Genomic DNA, 17,310 nt, shown 5'->3' with positions numbered 1-17,310 from the left:
CCATATAACTATCCAATTTATTTTTAAATGATAAAAACGAACCTGCCTCCACCACCTTCACTGGAAGCTCATTCCACACAGCTACCACTCTCTGAGTAAAGAAGTTCCCCCTCATGTTACCCCTAAACTTCAGTCCCTTAATTCTCAAGTCATGTCCCCTTGTTTGAATCTTCCCTACTCTCAGTGGGAAAAGCTTTTCCACGTCAACTCTGTCTATCCCTCTCATCATTTTAAAAACCTCTATCAAGTCCCCCCTTAACCTTCTGCGCTCCAAAGAATAAAGCCCTAACTTGTTCAACCTTTCTCTGTAACTTAGTTGCTGAAACCCAGGCAACATTCTAGTAAATCTCCTCTGTACTCTCTCTATTTTGTTGACATCCTTCCTATAATTAGGCGACCAAAATTGTACACCATACTCCAGAATTGGCCTCACCAATGCCTTGTACAATTTTAACATTACATCCCAACTTCTATACTCAATGCTCTGATTTATAAAGGCCAGCACACCAAAAGCTTTCTTTACCACCCTATCTACATGAGATTCCACTTTCATGGAACTGTGCACAGTTATTCCCAGATCCCTCTGTTCACCTACATTCTTCAATTCCCTACCATTTACCATGTACGTCCTATTTTGATTTGTCCTGCCAAGATGTAGCACCTCACACTTATCAGCATTAAACTCCATCTGCCATCTTTCAGCCCACTCTTCCAACTGGCATAAATCTCTCTGTAGACTTTGAAACTCTTCTTCATTACCCGCAACCCCACCTATCTTAGTATCATCTGCATACTTACTAATCCAATTTACCACACCATCGTCCAGATCATTGATGTACATGACAAACAACAGTGGACCCAACACAGATCCCTGTGGCACCCCACTCGTCACTGGCCTCCAACCTGACAAACAACCATCCACCATTACTCTCTGGCATCTCCCATTCAGCCACTGTTGAATCCATCTTGCTACTCCACCATTAATACCCAACCATTGAACCTTCTTAACCAACCTTCCATGAGGAACCTTGTCAAAGGCCTTACTGAAGTCCATATACACAACATCCACTGCTTTACCCTCATCAATTTCCCGAGTAACATCTTCAAAAAATTCAAGAAGATTAGTTAAACATGACCTTCCAGGCACAAATCCATGTTGACTGTTCCTAATCAGACCCTGTTTATCCAGATGCTTATATATATTTTCTCTAAGTATTCTTTCCATTAATTTGCCCACCACTGACGTCAAACTAATAGGTCTATAATTGCTAGGTTTACTCTTAGACCCCTTTTTAAACAATGGAACAACATGCGCAGTACGCCAATCCTCCGGCACTATTCCCGTTTCTAATGACATTTGAAATATTTCTGCCATAGCCCCTGCTATTTCTACACTAACTTCCCTCAATGTCCTAGGGAATATCCTGTCCGGACCTGGAGACTTATCCACTTTTATATTTCTCAAAAGTGTCAGTACTTCCTCTTCTTTGATCCTCATAGTTTCCATAGCTACTCTACTTGTTTCCCTTACCTCACATAATTCAATATCCTTCTCCTTGGTGAATACCGAAGAAAAGAAACTGTTCAATATCTCCCCCATCTCTTTTGGCTCTGCAGATAGTTGGCCACTCTGACTCTCTAATGGACCAATTTTATCCCTCGTTATCCTTTTGCTATTAATATAGCGGTAGAAACCCTTCGGATTTACTTTTACCTTACTTGCCAAAGCAACCTCATATCTTCTTTTAGCTTTTCTAATTTCTTTCTTAAGATTCTTTTTACATTCTTTATACTCCTCAAGCACCTCATTTACTCCATGCTGCCTATAACTATTGTAGATATCCCTCTTTTTCCGAACCAAGTGTCCAATTTCCCTTGAAAACCATGGCTCTTTACAATTTTTACGATTTCCTTTCAACCGAACAGGGACATATAGATTCTGTACTCTTAAAATTTCACCTTTAAATGTACTCCATTTCTCTTCCACATCTTTCCCATAAAACAAACTGTCCCAATTTACTCCTTTTAAATCCTTTCGCATCTCCTCAAAGTTAGCCTTTCTCCAATCAAAAATCTCAACCCTAGGTCCAGTTTTGTCCCTCTCCATAATTATATTGAAACTAATGGTATTGTGATCACTGGTCCCGAACTGTTCCCCAACGCATACCTCTGCCACCTGACCCATCTCATTTCCTAACAGGAGGTCCAGTACCCGCCCCTTCTCTAGTAGGTACTTCTATGTATTGTTGCAAAAAACTATCCTGCACACATTTTACAAACTCCAACCCATCCAGCCCATTTACAGAATGTGTTTCCCAGTCTATGTGTGGAAAATTGAAATCTCCCACAATCACTACCTTGTGCTTACTACTAATATCTGCAATCTCCTTACATATTTGCTCTTCCAATTCTCGCTCCCCATTTGGCGGTCTATAATACACCCCTATAAGTGTTGCTACCCCTTTCCCATTTCTCAGTTCCACCCAAATAGCCTCCCTAGACGAGCCCTCTAATCTATCCTGCCAAAGCACTGCTGTAATATCTTCCCTGATAAGCAATGCAACACCTCCACCTCTTGCCCCTCCAATTCTATCACACCTGAAGCAACGAAATCCTGGAATATTTCGTTTCCAATCACAACCCTCCTGCAACCATGTTTCACTGATCGCCACAACATCATACTTCCAGGTGTCAATCCAGGCTCTAAGTTCATCCACTTTTCTTACAATGCTCCTAGCATTAAAATATACACATTTAAGAAACCCACCCTCTCTTATTCTCTGATTTTTTTCTTTTTCTTCTCTCTCCCCTACATTTTGGGTCAGAGTGCTACCATTCTCTGCCCCCTGCTTCACACACTGACTGCTAGCTTTCCCAATTTGAGTCCCTCCCCCCAACCATACTAGTTTAAAGTCTCCCCAGTAGCCTTTGCAAATCTCCCCGCCAGGATATTGGTCCCCCTTGAGTTCAAGTGCAACCCGTCCTTTCTGTGCAGGTCGCACCTTCCCCAAAAGAGGTCCCAATGATCCAGAAACTTGAATCCATACCCACTGCACCAGTCCCTCATCCACGCATTTATCCTCCACCTCGCTCCATTCCTACTCTCACTGTCGCGTGGCACAGGCAGTAATCCTGAGATTGTTACCTTTCCAGTCCTTCTCCTTAACTCTCTACCTAACTCCCTAAATTCTTCTTTCAGGACCTCTTCTCTTTTTTTACCTATGTCGTTGGTACCTATATGCACCACAACCTCAGGCTCCTCTCCCTCCCATTTCAGGATTTCTTGGACACGGTCAGACACATCCCTGACCCTGGCACCAGGGAGGCAAACTACCATCCGGGACTCCTGTCTGCGTCCACAGAATCGCCTATCCGACCCCCTGACTATAGAGTCCCCTATTACAATTGCCCTCCCCTTCTTTTCCTTACACTTCTGAGCATGTACTTGTCCAAATGTACTTGTACTATGTACTTGTCCAAATACCTTTTAGATGTTCACAAAGTGCTGGAGTAACTCAGCAAGTTGGGCAGCATCTCTGGAGAACATGGAAAGGCGGCATTTCAGATTGAGACCCTTGTCCTGACCTGAATCGCTGAGTTATTCCAGCACTTTATGTATTTCTTGGTAAACCAGCATATGTAGTTCCTTGTGTGTATCCTTTAAATGTTGCTATTACATCTGCTTCAACTACTTCCTCTGGCAGCTTGTTCCATATCCCCACCACCCTGCGTGTGAAAACGTTGGTGATCATGTTCCTATTAAAACTTTCCCTCCAGACCTTGAATTCTATGCCCTATCGTCTTGGCTGCCCTTCCCCTCATTCATTCATTCATTCATTCATTCATTCATTCATTCATTCATTCATTCATTCATTCATTCATTCATTCATTCATACACCTTTATAAGATGACCACCTTTATAAGATGATACAGCCTCCTGTGCACCAAGAAATAAAGTCATAGTCTGTGCAACCTCTCCCTGTAGCTCAGGCCCTCAAGTCCTGGCAACATCCTTGTAAATCTTCTCTGCAGCTTTTCCAGATTTCAGGAAGGAAAATTGTATTTAACTAAACTACTGTGTTTTTTGACGATAAAACTGATAGAATTTGTGCATATCATCAAGCACAGAGATGCTCAAGTGAGTCAAGACATTGTTGTCAGTATCTTGAAGCACCTGAGTTTTACAGAGCATAAAACATGGAAATCTCACCAGAAGTGCATTGGAAAGTCCACGTGCAGTGGTAACATAGATGAAGGTTTCAACAGTAGATGTGCTGAAGCAAGGTCATTTTACAGAGATGAAAACACGTAGTTTTAGTGTTGGTAGAGATATCATGCCCAAAACTCTCACAATACAACATCAACCTAATGATATATCTGGATCAGTTTCATACAGCTTTTGGGGTCTGTTACAGGTACCGGAGAAGACAGCATCACTCTTCCCAGCATTGGGGGGAATTTCTGGGGGGTTTTTTGTTCCATGTCACACAGCCCAGGAATTAAGAGTAAGGGTAGGAATGAAGGAAGTTGATGGACAAATAGGACCAGGTATCATCAGCACATTGCAAGCTGAGGGAGGATGGGGAAGATTTTAAAACCCAAGTTTCTTTCTGAATGATTGTTATTGCAATGGTATACTGTATACAATTTGGCAAACACATGCAAGACCATTCTGTTGAACTTTGCAATGACATGTGTGTACAATGACTCATCCAAAATAATGTTAAAATTTTGTATTGTATAGGGAGTCATCTTTAGTGCACACTAATCCTTGTTACTGGAAAACAACTCTTGCACAATAATAATAGCAGATGTGAAAGCCAGCCAAGGCAAAGGGGAAAGACCTGATAGACGCACCTTATTCTGACTGTTCTACTGATGTTTGTATCCAATTCTCAGAAGTGCTAATTGTTTCTGAATACCTGAGGAGTACCTTTGTCTTATTTGGCAGATAGTTCCAGCACAAAAAAAAAATGTCTTAACAATTTGAAAAATTGGAGGACATATGGTTATATGGTTATATGAGTTACTATCCAAAGAAAAAAGGCATAATTCTTCTCTAACCACTGCTAAAAAAAAACACATAATAGAGATGGGGAACACTTGGGGAGAAGCTATTTTTATTTATGCTTTGACCAGTGATAGTAAATTCTCATTTATAGCATGGAAACAGGCCCTTCAGCTCACCTTGTCCATGTCAACTAAATTGGCATTCTGTGCTGATCCTATTTGCCTTTAATTGGCCCATATCCCTCCAAGCCCTTCCTCAGCATATATCTATACAAACCTCTTTTAAAAATTGTAATTGTATCTGTTATTATAGCTTCCCCTGGCAGCTCATTCCGGATACAGACTACTCACTGAGTGAAAAAGTTATGCCTGAGGTCTGTATTAAATCTCGGCCCTCTCACCTGTGCTCTAGTTTTACAATCCTCTACTCTGGGAAAAAAGACTGTGAGCTTTCACTTTATCCATGTCCCCTTATGATTTTTTAAATATTCCAATAAGATAATCCCTCAGCCTCCTATGTTCCAATGATAAAAGTCCCAGCCTATACAGGCTTTCCCTATATCTCAAGACTGAAAGTCCAGGTAAAAATCTTGGTGAATCTTTTCTGCATCCTTTCTAACTTAATGATATCCTTCCTATAGCTGGTCGACCCGAACTGCACTTAGTACTCCAGGCATAGCCTCATCATTGACTTGCACAGCTACATCAGATGTCCCAATTTGTGTACTCATTACTGTTCCCAATGAAGGCTCGTGTGCCAAATGCCTTCTTCACCACACTGTCCACCTGACTCGTCACTTCCAGGAACAAAGCAAGTGCACTCCATATCTCTCTGTTCTACAACACTCTCCAGGGCATTAATATTTACTGTGTATGTCAAGATTCAAGAGAGTTTATTGTCATGTGTCCCAGATAAGACAGTGAAATTCTTGCTTTGCTTCAGCACAACAGAATATAGTAGGCATAAATAAATACAGAACAGATCAGTGTGACCATATACCATTGAATATATATATATATATACACTTAAATAAGCAGATAAAGTGCAATGGGCTATTAATGTTCAGAGTTTTGTTTGAGTTGAGTTTAATAGCCTGATGGCTGTGGGGAAGCAGCTGTTCCTGAACCTGGATGTTGCAGATTTCAGGCTCCTGTACCTTCTGCGTGAAGGCAGCGGGGAGATGAGTGTGTGGCCAGGATGGTGTGGATCCTTGATGATGCTGTCAGCCTTTTTGAGGCAGCGACTGCGATAGATCCCCTCGATGGTAGGGAGGTCAGAGCCGATGATGAACTGGGCAGTGTTTACAACTTTTTGCAGTCTTTTCTACTCCTGGGCGCTCAAGTTGCCGAACCAAGCCACGAGGCAACATGCTCTCTACTGTCCTGCCCTGTTTTGACATTTTAAAGTGCCACACCTCTGTTACAAGAAATGCTGGAAATTACAAGAAAATTGAGGAAGTTTGTAATATGGCTAAACCAAGATCCTTGCATACTGGAGAAGCATGATGAGAAATAATGTCAATATAGTTACGGTGACTTAAAGGTCAAGTTGGGAGAGGCAGTAATCAGTTTGTAAACCAGGCTGAGGCCAAGAAAACTGATCATGAATAAGAGGAGTTGCTTTATGTGCAAACAAGGAGATTTATTTTTTCAAACAGGTAGAAAATTGCCAGTTGTCAGTTAGCTGGAGACAACTCCAGCAGAGTTAAAACAAGGATCAAATATTGTGGGAAAACCTAGTTACTTGTAGTTAGAAATTGGTATGTATGACGAGGGATCACAGAGACATGGCTGAAAGAGGATTGGGGCTGGGAGATGAATATTCAAGGTTATACACCCTATAAAAAAGACAGGGGGGCAGATGGGGTGGGTGAGCTCTGCTGGTAAGGAATGAGTAAAGCTAAGAAACTGCAACGGTAAAAAAAAACACGATGAGAGTTATATACAGGTCTCCGAACAATGTCCAGGATGTAGGGTGCAAATTACATCAGGAGATACAATCGGCCATGTGGTCATGGGGGATTTCAATATGCAGGTTGACTGGATCCCAAGAGAAAGAATGTGTTGAATACCCATGAAATGGCTTCATAGAACAGCTTGTAGTCGAGCCTACTAGTGAAAATGCAATTCTGGACTTGCTATTGTATAACAAACTGGATTTGATAAGGGAGCTTAATGTAAAGGAACCCAGAGGAGGTAGTGACTATCTATATTACTAAAAGTCTGATCTTGACTGCTTTTGGCTCACTGTGCTGCGATTTCCGAGAGAACGCTGCCACCTACGGCCATTATTTTTGGCCACCTCGCTCAGAGCCCCCCTCCGCCTTCCGGGACCAGAGGATTTTTCCCATTGATGAAAAAATCTGAGAGATATTAATGTTTTAAAAAATTTCCCCATTCTCTCTGCTGGCGGGAGGGGGGAGGGACTATAAAACCCGGAAGTGTCGTGCCTCACTCAGTCTTTGCCAGTCCCAGGAGGCGGGAGGGTCACGGCTCTCTGAGCTGTGAATAACACTGAACGCACGTCTACTCCACGGTGAGTCCCCTCGATGTGGCTGCTGCCAAATTGTTTGCCTCACCTTTTTAAAAAGTTTGTGTTCACAAAATGAATTTTGGTTGTCAGGTGGCTGCAACCCAATTGTTTGACAAGCCTTTTTAAAAATGTTTGTGTTCACAAAATGAATTTTGGTTGTCAGGTGGCTGCAGCCAAATTGTTTGCCTTGGGTTGGCTTTTAAAATCGTTGCAAGAATCCATTCGGCCCACAATGTCTATACTAGCCCTCTGGAAACCAGAACCTTCGGCCCGCAACACCCATACTAGAGCAACAGAAAGCCCCCCCCCCCACTGGCGAGCAATATTGGAATTGGTGGAGAGGTGGAATATTGCGTTGGTGACCAGCCCTCCCGTATGATGCTGGGACCCAACGGGTCCCACTTAGTCTAGTAATATGATAAGATTCAACCTGCAGTTTGAGAAGAAGATGAAATCAGATGCGTCAGTATTACTGTTGTGAGTAAAGGTAACTACAGAGGCATGAAGGAGAAGCTGGCTAAAGTTGATGGTAAAAGGACTGGAGCAGGAATGACGTAGGAGCATCAATGGCAGGAGTTCCTGGGAGTAATTTGGAAGACCTAGGATCATTTCATGCCAAAGAGGAAGAAGCATACTAGAGAATGAGGTGATCGTGGCTGACAAAGGAAGTCAAAGACAGCATAAAAGAAAAGAGACATATAACATGGCAAAGATTAGTGAGAAGCAAGAGGATTGGGAAGCTTTTAAAAACCAACAGAAAGTAACTAAAAAGGTAAAACGGGGGGAGAAGAAGAAATATGCAAGGTAAAATTTAGTGGAAAAAAAACTATTACAAATATCGGCTTTCTGCGAGACAGTGGTGGTGGGACTGATGATCGAGGACGCTGATTGGACGAGAGAGACGTCGTTCAGCAGGCAGTGGGGTGGGGGGGGCAGGACATAATGATTCAGCATGATGATTGGAGGAGGGAGGTGTCGGTCAGAGGCGGAAGTAGGAGGTGGGACTGAGGATAGAGTGCGGTGATTGGAGGAGGGAGACATCCTGGTGGAGCAAAGATCATAGAGCGATGCTTGAATTGGCCCGTTCGTGGGGTCATTCATTGCCCGGCGCGGCTTAAAATCGGCCGCGGGATCTTCCACTGCCCAGCGGTCAAATTGCTGCGTCGAGACGATCGAGGCTGCCGATGTTGAAGCCCCCGCTGGGCGATGGAAGATGCCCCGGCCGATTTTAAGCCGCGCCGGGCGATGAAAGGCCCCGCGAACAGGCCGATTGAAGCCCCATGATTCGGGGCGGACGAAGCTGCTGTTGCTGGAGTTCGGAGTCGGTCACCAACCTCTCTCTCTACACCCCTCCCTCTCTACGCCCTCCCCCTCCCAGTCAACCCTCTCCCTCTACCCCCTCCCCCTTCCTCACTCCCCCCCCCCCCCCCCCCGCCTCTCTGCGCCCCCCCCCCCCCTCTCTACCTCCCTCCCTCTCTAGGGAGTGGTGAGTATTGGGACCTATGGGTGAGTGGTGGAATATTGCGTTCGGGATCCAGCCCTCCCCCCCCACCCCCCCCCCCCCCCCCCCCCCTCCCACCGCGTTGGGGGATGGGACCTAACGGGTCCCACTTGGTCTAGTATACCTTAAACCATTTTTCACTCTCATCTACACTTGGTCAGAAGTGAACAAGATAAAGACTATCAAGAGAACTCTGTGATGCAAACTTTCCCTGTCAAAGAATTTTAAATATGGTCAGGAAGTTTTGAATGCGCATTTTCAGAGGAATTTCACTTTGTTTTAGTTTATATCTTTATTGCTTAAAATGACCAATACCTTATCTACCCTGTCTACCCTATCTATGCCTCTCATTATGTTATATAATTCTACCAAGTCTCAAATGAACCAAACAACTATTATGCAATCAGTAATGGTCAACTACTTTGGTGTATATTATTTAGATAATTTGGTATAAAGAGAAAAATATAATCTTGCAGAGGATTTATTCATAAATATGTTTCAATAAACCAATGTTATACAGATTTTCTGTCGGTACGGAGTTTGTACAGGTTTGTAGGTCATTTGGCTTTGGGAAAAATTGTAAACTGTCCCTAGAGTGTAGGATAGTGCTAGTGCATGGGGTGATCGACGCAGGCTCGGTGAGTCACACTGTATCTCTAAAGCTGTTCTTGAACCTGGAGGTCATGGTTCTCAGGGTGATTTTACATTGTTGTAAGGAGAGAGACGTAATGGGGGAGATTTAAAAGTTTTAAAGTGACATTTAAAAGTTGGATATCTTCAAATCTGCACTGGCAGTTATTACGTCACAATGCCCTACCGCTACAATGTTTCTATCCCAGAACACTCACAGCAAATGTCCTTCAGGGAAAGAATCTGCCAGCCTAACCCAGCACAGCAAAGTTTAATGATTAGATTTGGATAACAAATCTTAGTGCAATTGCATTTTTTTTAAAGTTTAGAATGAGGGAGGGGATTACTGCATTGGAGAACGGGTTGCGTTGGGGAATGGGTACATCACAATGGGATCTCATTTAGCAGCTAATCTGAGGGGGGTTAGTGTGTGTGTGGGGAGTTAGTAGTGTGATACTAAAAACTCTCATCGTGTTTGTTTCTATGTCTGTCTGTGAGGGGAGAGGGCTGTGCTTCTGAAATTACGGTAAGACAGTACACGATAGCGCTACAAATTTTGTCCCATCTTACCATTGTCCTGGTGTGTGGTATATCAAGTTTCATTCAGATCGATGGTATATTTTACAAGTTATTCACATTTTAAACTTTACAAAATCCCACTTTGACAAAAATCACTTGAACTTGCACTGGCAGTTAGCAGCTATGACTTCACAATGTGATCTCATTTACATAAACTGCCCATCAGCAGTGTTCCACCCCACAATGACATCTCATTTACATTTAAAAAACTCAGTTTTAAAAAACACAGCAGTGTTCCACCATGACATCACAATGGGATCTCATTTACATAAAATGAAAAATGCAGTGGCTTCCACCTCACAACGACGTCAAGGGGGGTGGGGACGGGAGTGGGTTATGGAGGGACGGAGGGAGCGACTGAGGGTAGGGAAAAGGAGAGGGAGATGTGAGTAAGGGAGTGGAGGAGGAGAGGAGGAGAGGAAAGAAAAGGGAGGATGAAGAGGTGGAGGTGGGAGTGTTGGTGGATGAGGGGAAATGAGCCGCGCCTGCACAGTTGGGGGCTATGGGTGAGTGGTGAAATATTAAGTTGGGGGAACGGGGCCCAATGGGTCCCACTTGGTCTAATTGTGTATAAAAATCAAAGTCATGTTGCAGCTTAATAAGACTTTATTTAGGCTGCATTTGTAGTATTGCATGCTGTTTAGTTTAGAGATACAGCACGGAAATAGGCCCTTTGGCCCACCGATTCCACACCGACCAGCGATCCCCGCACATTAACACTACCTTACACACACTAGGGACAATTTACAATTTTACCAAGCCAATTAACTGACAAATCTGTACGTCTTTGGAGTATGGGGCTGCAAAGCAGCAACTCTACCGATGTGCTACGTGCCGCCCTTAAGTTATGGGGGGCCCCAATACAGGAAGCATGTTGAGGCTTTGGAGAGCGTACAGAAGAGGTCTACTAGAATGCTGCCTGGATTAGGGGGTATTAGCTTTTGGGAAAGGTTGGACAAACCTGGATTGTATTCTGTCAAACACTGGAGGTTAAAGGGAGACGTATATAAAATTATAAGAGGCACAGATAGGGTAGACATTCAGAATCTTTCTCCCCAGTGCTGAAATGTCAAAGACTAGAGAACACAGCTTAAAGGTTAATGTATATTGTAAAGTTTAAAGGAGATGTGTGGGGCAAGGTGTTTACACGTTGTGAGGGTGGTGGTGGAAGCAGATACGATTATGGCTTTTAGATAGGCACATGTGTATGCAGAGAATGGAGGCATATGGATAGTGTGTAGGCAGATGAGGTTAGTTTATCTTGGCATTATGTAAGGCACTGATGTTATGGACCAATGGCATTGTTCCTGTGCTGTACTTTTCTCTGTTCTACTAGGCTCACATCAGTGGAAGGGAAGCAATTGGGGAGGCTTATTAAGGATTATATTTACTCTAATTTGGAAGAGAATGGGAAAATTAGGTCAGCAAGATTTACAAACTTGACTGATTTTTTTGAGGAGTCAATAAAGGTGATTGTTTAGGGTAGGACAGTGGATGTTGACTACAGGACTTTAGTTATTTAGGCCTTTGACAAAGTTCCACTTGGTAACGCAATAGACAATAGATAATAGGTGCAGGAGGAGGCCATTTGGCCCTTCAAGCCAGCACAGCCATTCACTGTGATCATGGCTGATCATCCACAATTAGTACCCGGTTCCTGCCTTCTAACCATATCCCCTGACTCCGCTATCTTCTAACTCTCTCTTGAAAGCATCCACAGAATTGGCCTCCACTGCCTTCTGAGGCAGAGAATTCCACAGATTGACATCCCTCTGTGTGAAAAAGTTTTTCCACAACTCCGTTCTAAATGGCTTACCCCTTATTCTTAAACTGTGGCCCCTGATTCTGGACTCCCCCAACATCGGGAACATGTTTCCTGCCTCTAGCGTGTCCAAACCCTTAATAATCTTATATGTTTCAATAAGATCCCCTCTCATTCTTCTAAATTCCAGAGTATACATTCCCAGCCGCCCCATTTTATCAACACATGACAGTCCCGCAATCCCGGGAATTAACCTTGTGAACCTACGCTGCACTCCCTCAATAGCAAGAATGTCCTTCCTCAAATTTGGAGACCAAAACAGCACATAATACTCCAGGTGTGGTCTCACTAGGGCCCTGTACAACTGCAGAAGGACCTCTTGGATCCTATTCTCAACCTCTTGTTATGAAGGCCAACATGCCATGCTTACTTTCTGCATGCTTACTTTCGGTGACTGATGAACAAGGACCCCCAGATCTTGTTATACTTCCCTTTTTCCCAACTTGACACCATTCAGATAATAATCTGCCTTCCTGTTTTTGCCACTAAAGTGGATAACCTCATATTTATCCACGTTGAATTGCATCTGCCATGCATCTGCGCACTCATCCAACCTGTCCAAGTCACCCTGCATCCACATAGCAAGCTCCTCACAGTTCACACTGCCATCCAGCTTTGTGTCATCTGCAAATTTGCTAATGTTACTTTTAATCCCTTCATCTAAATCATTAATGTATATTGTAAATAGCTGTGGTCCCAGCAGCGAGCCTTGCGGTACCCCACTAGTCACTGCCTGCCATTCTGAAAGGGACCCATTAATCCCTACTCTTTGTTTCCTGTCTGCCAACCAATTTTCTATCCATGTCAGTACCCTACCCCCAATACCATGTGCTCTAATTTTGCCCACTAATCTCCTATGTAGGACCTTATCAAATGCTTTCTGAAAGTCCAGGTACACTACATCCACTGGCTCTCCCTTGTCTATTTTCCTAGTTCCATCCTCAAAAAATTCCAGAAGTTTAGTTAAGCATGATTTCCCCTTTGTAAATCCATGCTGACTCGGACCAATCCTATTACTGCTATCCAAATGTGCTGCTATTTCATCTTTTTAATTGACTCCACCGATGTCAGACTAACTGGTCTAGAATTCCCTGTTTACTCTCTCCCATCTTTTTTAAAACGTGGGATAACATTTGTTACCCTTCAATCCACAGGAACTGATCCTGAATCTATAGAACATTGGAAAATGATCACCAATGCGTCCACGATTTCTAGAGCCACTTCCTTAAGTACCCTGGAATGCAGACCTGGGGATTTAACAGCCTTCAGTCCCATCAGTCTACCCAATACGATCTCCTGCTTAATGTGAATTTCTTTCAGTTCTTCCGTCATCCTAGATCCTCTGGCCAATAGCACATCAGGGACATTGTTTGTGTCTTCCTTTGTGAATACGGATCCAAAGTACCTGTTCAACTCGTCTGCCGTTTATTTCCTTGTTCCCTATAATAAATTCACCTGTTTCAGTCTTCAAGGGTCCAACTTTGGTCTTAACTAAATTTTTCCTCCACATACCTAAAGAAGGTTTTACCATCCTCTTTATATTCTTGGCTAGCTTACCTTCATCTTTTCTATCCGTATTGCCTTTTTAGTTATCTTCTGTTGCTCTTTAAACATTTCCCAATCCTCTGGCTTTTCGCTCATCTTTGCTATGTTATACTTCTTCTCTTTTATTTTTATACTGTCCTTGACTTCCCTTGTCAGCCATGGTTGCCCCTTACTCCCCTTGAAATCTTTCTTCCTCTTTGGAATGAACTGATCCTGCACCTTCTGTATTATTCCCAGATACACCTGCCATTGTTGTTCCACTGTCATCCCTGCTAGGGTATCTTTCCAGTCAACTTTGGTCAGCTCTTCCCTCATGGCTCCATAGTCCCCTTTATTCAACTGTAATACTGACACTTCCGATTTTCTCTTCTCCCTCTCAAATTATAGATTAAAATTTATCATATTATGGTCACTACCTCCTTATGGCTCCTTTACATCAAGTTCCCTTAATGAACCTCAAATCCGGTTCATTACACAACACTAAATCCAGAATTGCCTTCTCCCTGGTCTGCTCCAGTTCAAGCTACTCTTAGAATCCTTCACAGAGGCACACCACAAACTCCCATTCTTGGGGTCCAGCACCAACCTGATTTTCCCAGTCTACCTGCATGTTGAAATATCCCATAACAACTGTAGGATTACCTTTGCGACATGACAATTTTAACTCTTGATTCAACTTGCACCCTATATCCAGACTACTGTTTGGGGGCCTGTAAATAACTCCCATTAGGGTCTTTTTACCCTTATAATTCCTCAGTTCTATCCATACTGACTAATGATGCAGATGATTAGGTTGCATGGGATCCTCAGTGACTTGAATTCAGACCAGGCTTACCCATAGAACACAGAGGGTAGTGGTGGAAGGATATAATTCTGGTTGGAGTTCTGTGACCAGAGGTACTCTGCAGGGAGCAGTGCTCGGATCTCTGTTGTACAATACAATACAATGCAATTCCACCCTCTCCCTTGAGCCTCACATCCGCCATGTCATTAAAACCTTCTTCTTTCACCTCCGCAACATCGCCAAAATCGGACCCTCTCTCACACCTCCCGCTGCTGAAAGACTCATCCATGCCTTCATCTCCTCCCGACTGGACTACTGCAACTCACTTCTCCTTGGCATCAGCTCCACCTACATCAACCGACTCCAACTGGTCCAGAACGCAGCCGCCCGACTCATCACCCACACCAAATCCTGGCATCACATCACTCCAGTCCTCAAACAACTTCACTGGCTTCCCATCTCCCACCGGATCACCTACAAATTCCTGGTCCTCACCTACAAAGCCCTCCACCATCTGGCCCCCCCCATATCTCACTGACCTCCTCTCCCCCTACCAACCCTCACGGTCCCTCAGATCCACATCAGCCGGTCTCCTCTCCATCCACAAGTCCAACCTCCGCAGTTTTGGGAACAGAGCCTTCTCCAGGGCAGCTCCCAGGCTCTGGAACTCCCTCCCCCAACTGATCCGCAATTCCGTGTCCCTCACCATCTTCCAGTCCCGCCTCAAGACCCATCTCTTCACCTCTGCCTATCCTTAGCCCCACGTCCCCCTCCCTTTTCATCTGTGCTTGAATTGCCTCATATTGTGTTTTGAATTGAATTCTGTCTCTAATTTGTGTACTAGTCATATCTCTACTATTTATTTCATTCCGCTTACATGTTTTTCCTCTACTTGCTAAATTTTTGTAAGGTGTCCTTGAGACTATTGAAAGGCGCCCATAAATAAAATGTATTATTATTATTAATACAATACAATACCATTTATTTGTCATTTGAACCTCACATGAGGTTCAACCGAAATTTGGTTTCTGCAGCCATACAAGAAAAGAACCAAGACACACACCAACACAATTTACACAAACATCCATCACAGTGAATCTCCTCCTCACTGTGATGGAAGGCAAAGTCTTGTCTCTCCCCTGCTCTCCATTCTTCTCCCGATGTCAGAGTCAAAGCCCCCGACGAGCGCTAGCAAGTCTGTGGCCATTTAAAGCCACGCCGGGCGATGTAAGGCCCTGCTCCGGGTCTTGATGTTGGAGTCCCCGGCGGGTGCTAGCAAGTCCGCGGCAATTTAAAGCCGCGCCGGGCGATGTAAGGCCCCGCTCCAGGTCACTCTCAACCCGCAATTCGAGCGGGAGAAGTCGCCGTTGTATGTGATGTATATAAATTACTTGGACCAAATATCCTTTACGGCATTGATATGCAGAGCCAAGATCATAGAGCGGAGCAAGATGGTCCACTCCTGCAAAATCCAATGGACTAACGTGTAGGGCGAGACGTCCGCCATTTTAGCAAACCGGACCCGACTTCCGTGGAATGTGTCATCAGTAGAGCCAGGATTTTGCCATAAATGCCATGTGCCTTTTCATGTCTTTTTTTGATGATTTCAGGAAGATAATGCCTTATTCATGATTGAGTGCTCAGGATGGAATTAATTAGCCGTTTTTTGCCGTTTTAACGCAATTTAACGAAACCCGGCTGTAAGTGGGTGTGAAGTGGAGAGGGACATGTTATGCGTGGGAAAGGGTCCAGTCTTTTCAAACTGGAACTGGAGTCATGCTTTAAGTAGGTGTGAAGTGTTGGTTGGGATGGGGTGTGGGGGTACCAAGGTTAAGTTTCTGTTTATCAAACCTGCAGTAGAACTCGTTCAGGTGGTTGGTCAGCTGACGATTGTCCAAGGAGCAGGGGGTTTTCCTCTTGTAGCTTGTGATTTCTTGCAAGCCCTTCCACACTGAAGAAGAGTCATTTGCTGAGAACTTGCTCCTCAAATTCCCAGAGTACCTTTCCTTGGCAGCTCTAATTCCTCTTCTCAGCTTATATTTGGCCTGCCTGTAGAGGTCTGCATCCCCGCTCCTATAGGATCTACCCCTGCAAGCGTCAAAATGCCTAAAGTCAAGTCAACGCCTTGTAAAAAACTGAACGATTTGGTGAGAGTGTACGGGAGTGATATATTCTCTACAGTCATTTGAAAATAGAAATGAGGAAAACTATCAAGGGAATGATTTGGTATTGTAATTGAAATGTTTCTGAAATACTAACTTAGAATGGAATCGGAGCATGCAACCATTGTCTTTTTTGAGGCGGACGGATGAGAGCTTTTGCTTACAGCTCAGGATGGAATTAATTTTAGCAAATGTTTGCTTGCTGTCAGAGCAATATTTCAATGGCCTGCATTATCTGCAATTTGAACATTAAAAATTGCGTGAAGGAGAGGGCAATGCTTAGGAAGGAACTGCAGATGCTGGTTTAAACTGAAGATAGACACAGAATGCTGGAGCAACTCAGTGGGACATGCGGCATCTCTGGAGAGAAGGAATTAGTGCAGAAGGGTCTTGACCCGAAATGTCACCCATTCCTTCCCTACAGAGATGCTGTCTGTCCCGCTGAGTTACTCCAGCATTTTGTGTCTATCTTCGGTTTAAATCCGTATCTGTAGCTCCTTCCTATACTCACATCAGTCTGTCCAGTCGAGGGTACAATTGCGATCGAAATACAACAGTGAGTGTTCAAGCAAAGATCATAGAGCGGAGCTGATCTTTGTGTTCAAGGATGATTAATGCACCTGGCTCCAGTTATGTACTTAACTTCATCCTGCGTTGAAACCGATCCCGGGCATGTATTAATCACCAGTAAATACATACTTCATTCCCCTCTTTTCATTACCTGTATGACAGTTTCTAAAATCA

The 17,310-nt window shown here is 43.8% G+C and overlaps 1 long non-coding RNA gene across 1 annotated transcript in view; it reads right to left on the bottom strand.

Moving 5' to 3' along the window:
- The window catches only part of LOC116975310, an 18,331-nt gene extending 1,405 nt beyond the window's left edge, over window positions 1-16,926 (bottom strand). Inside the window, exons 1-2 of the long non-coding RNA XR_004412591.1 lie at window positions 16,916-16,926; window positions 14,174-14,179 (exon numbers count right to left, since the gene is read on the bottom strand). This is a non-coding gene — a long non-coding RNA (uncharacterized LOC116975310). The remainder of the gene's footprint in view (window positions 1-14,173; window positions 14,180-16,915) is intronic.
- Between the last annotated feature and the right edge of the window lie 384 nt (window positions 16,927-17,310).

Source organism: Amblyraja radiata, chromosome 7 (assembly GCF_010909765.2).
Source record: "Amblyraja radiata isolate CabotCenter1 chromosome 7, sAmbRad1.1.pri, whole genome shotgun sequence".
NCBI lineage: Eukaryota > Metazoa > Chordata > Chondrichthyes > Rajiformes > Rajidae > Amblyraja > Amblyraja radiata.
The sequence above is the reverse complement of the archived record's forward strand: the minus strand, read 5'-3'. Positions and strand labels throughout refer to the sequence as shown.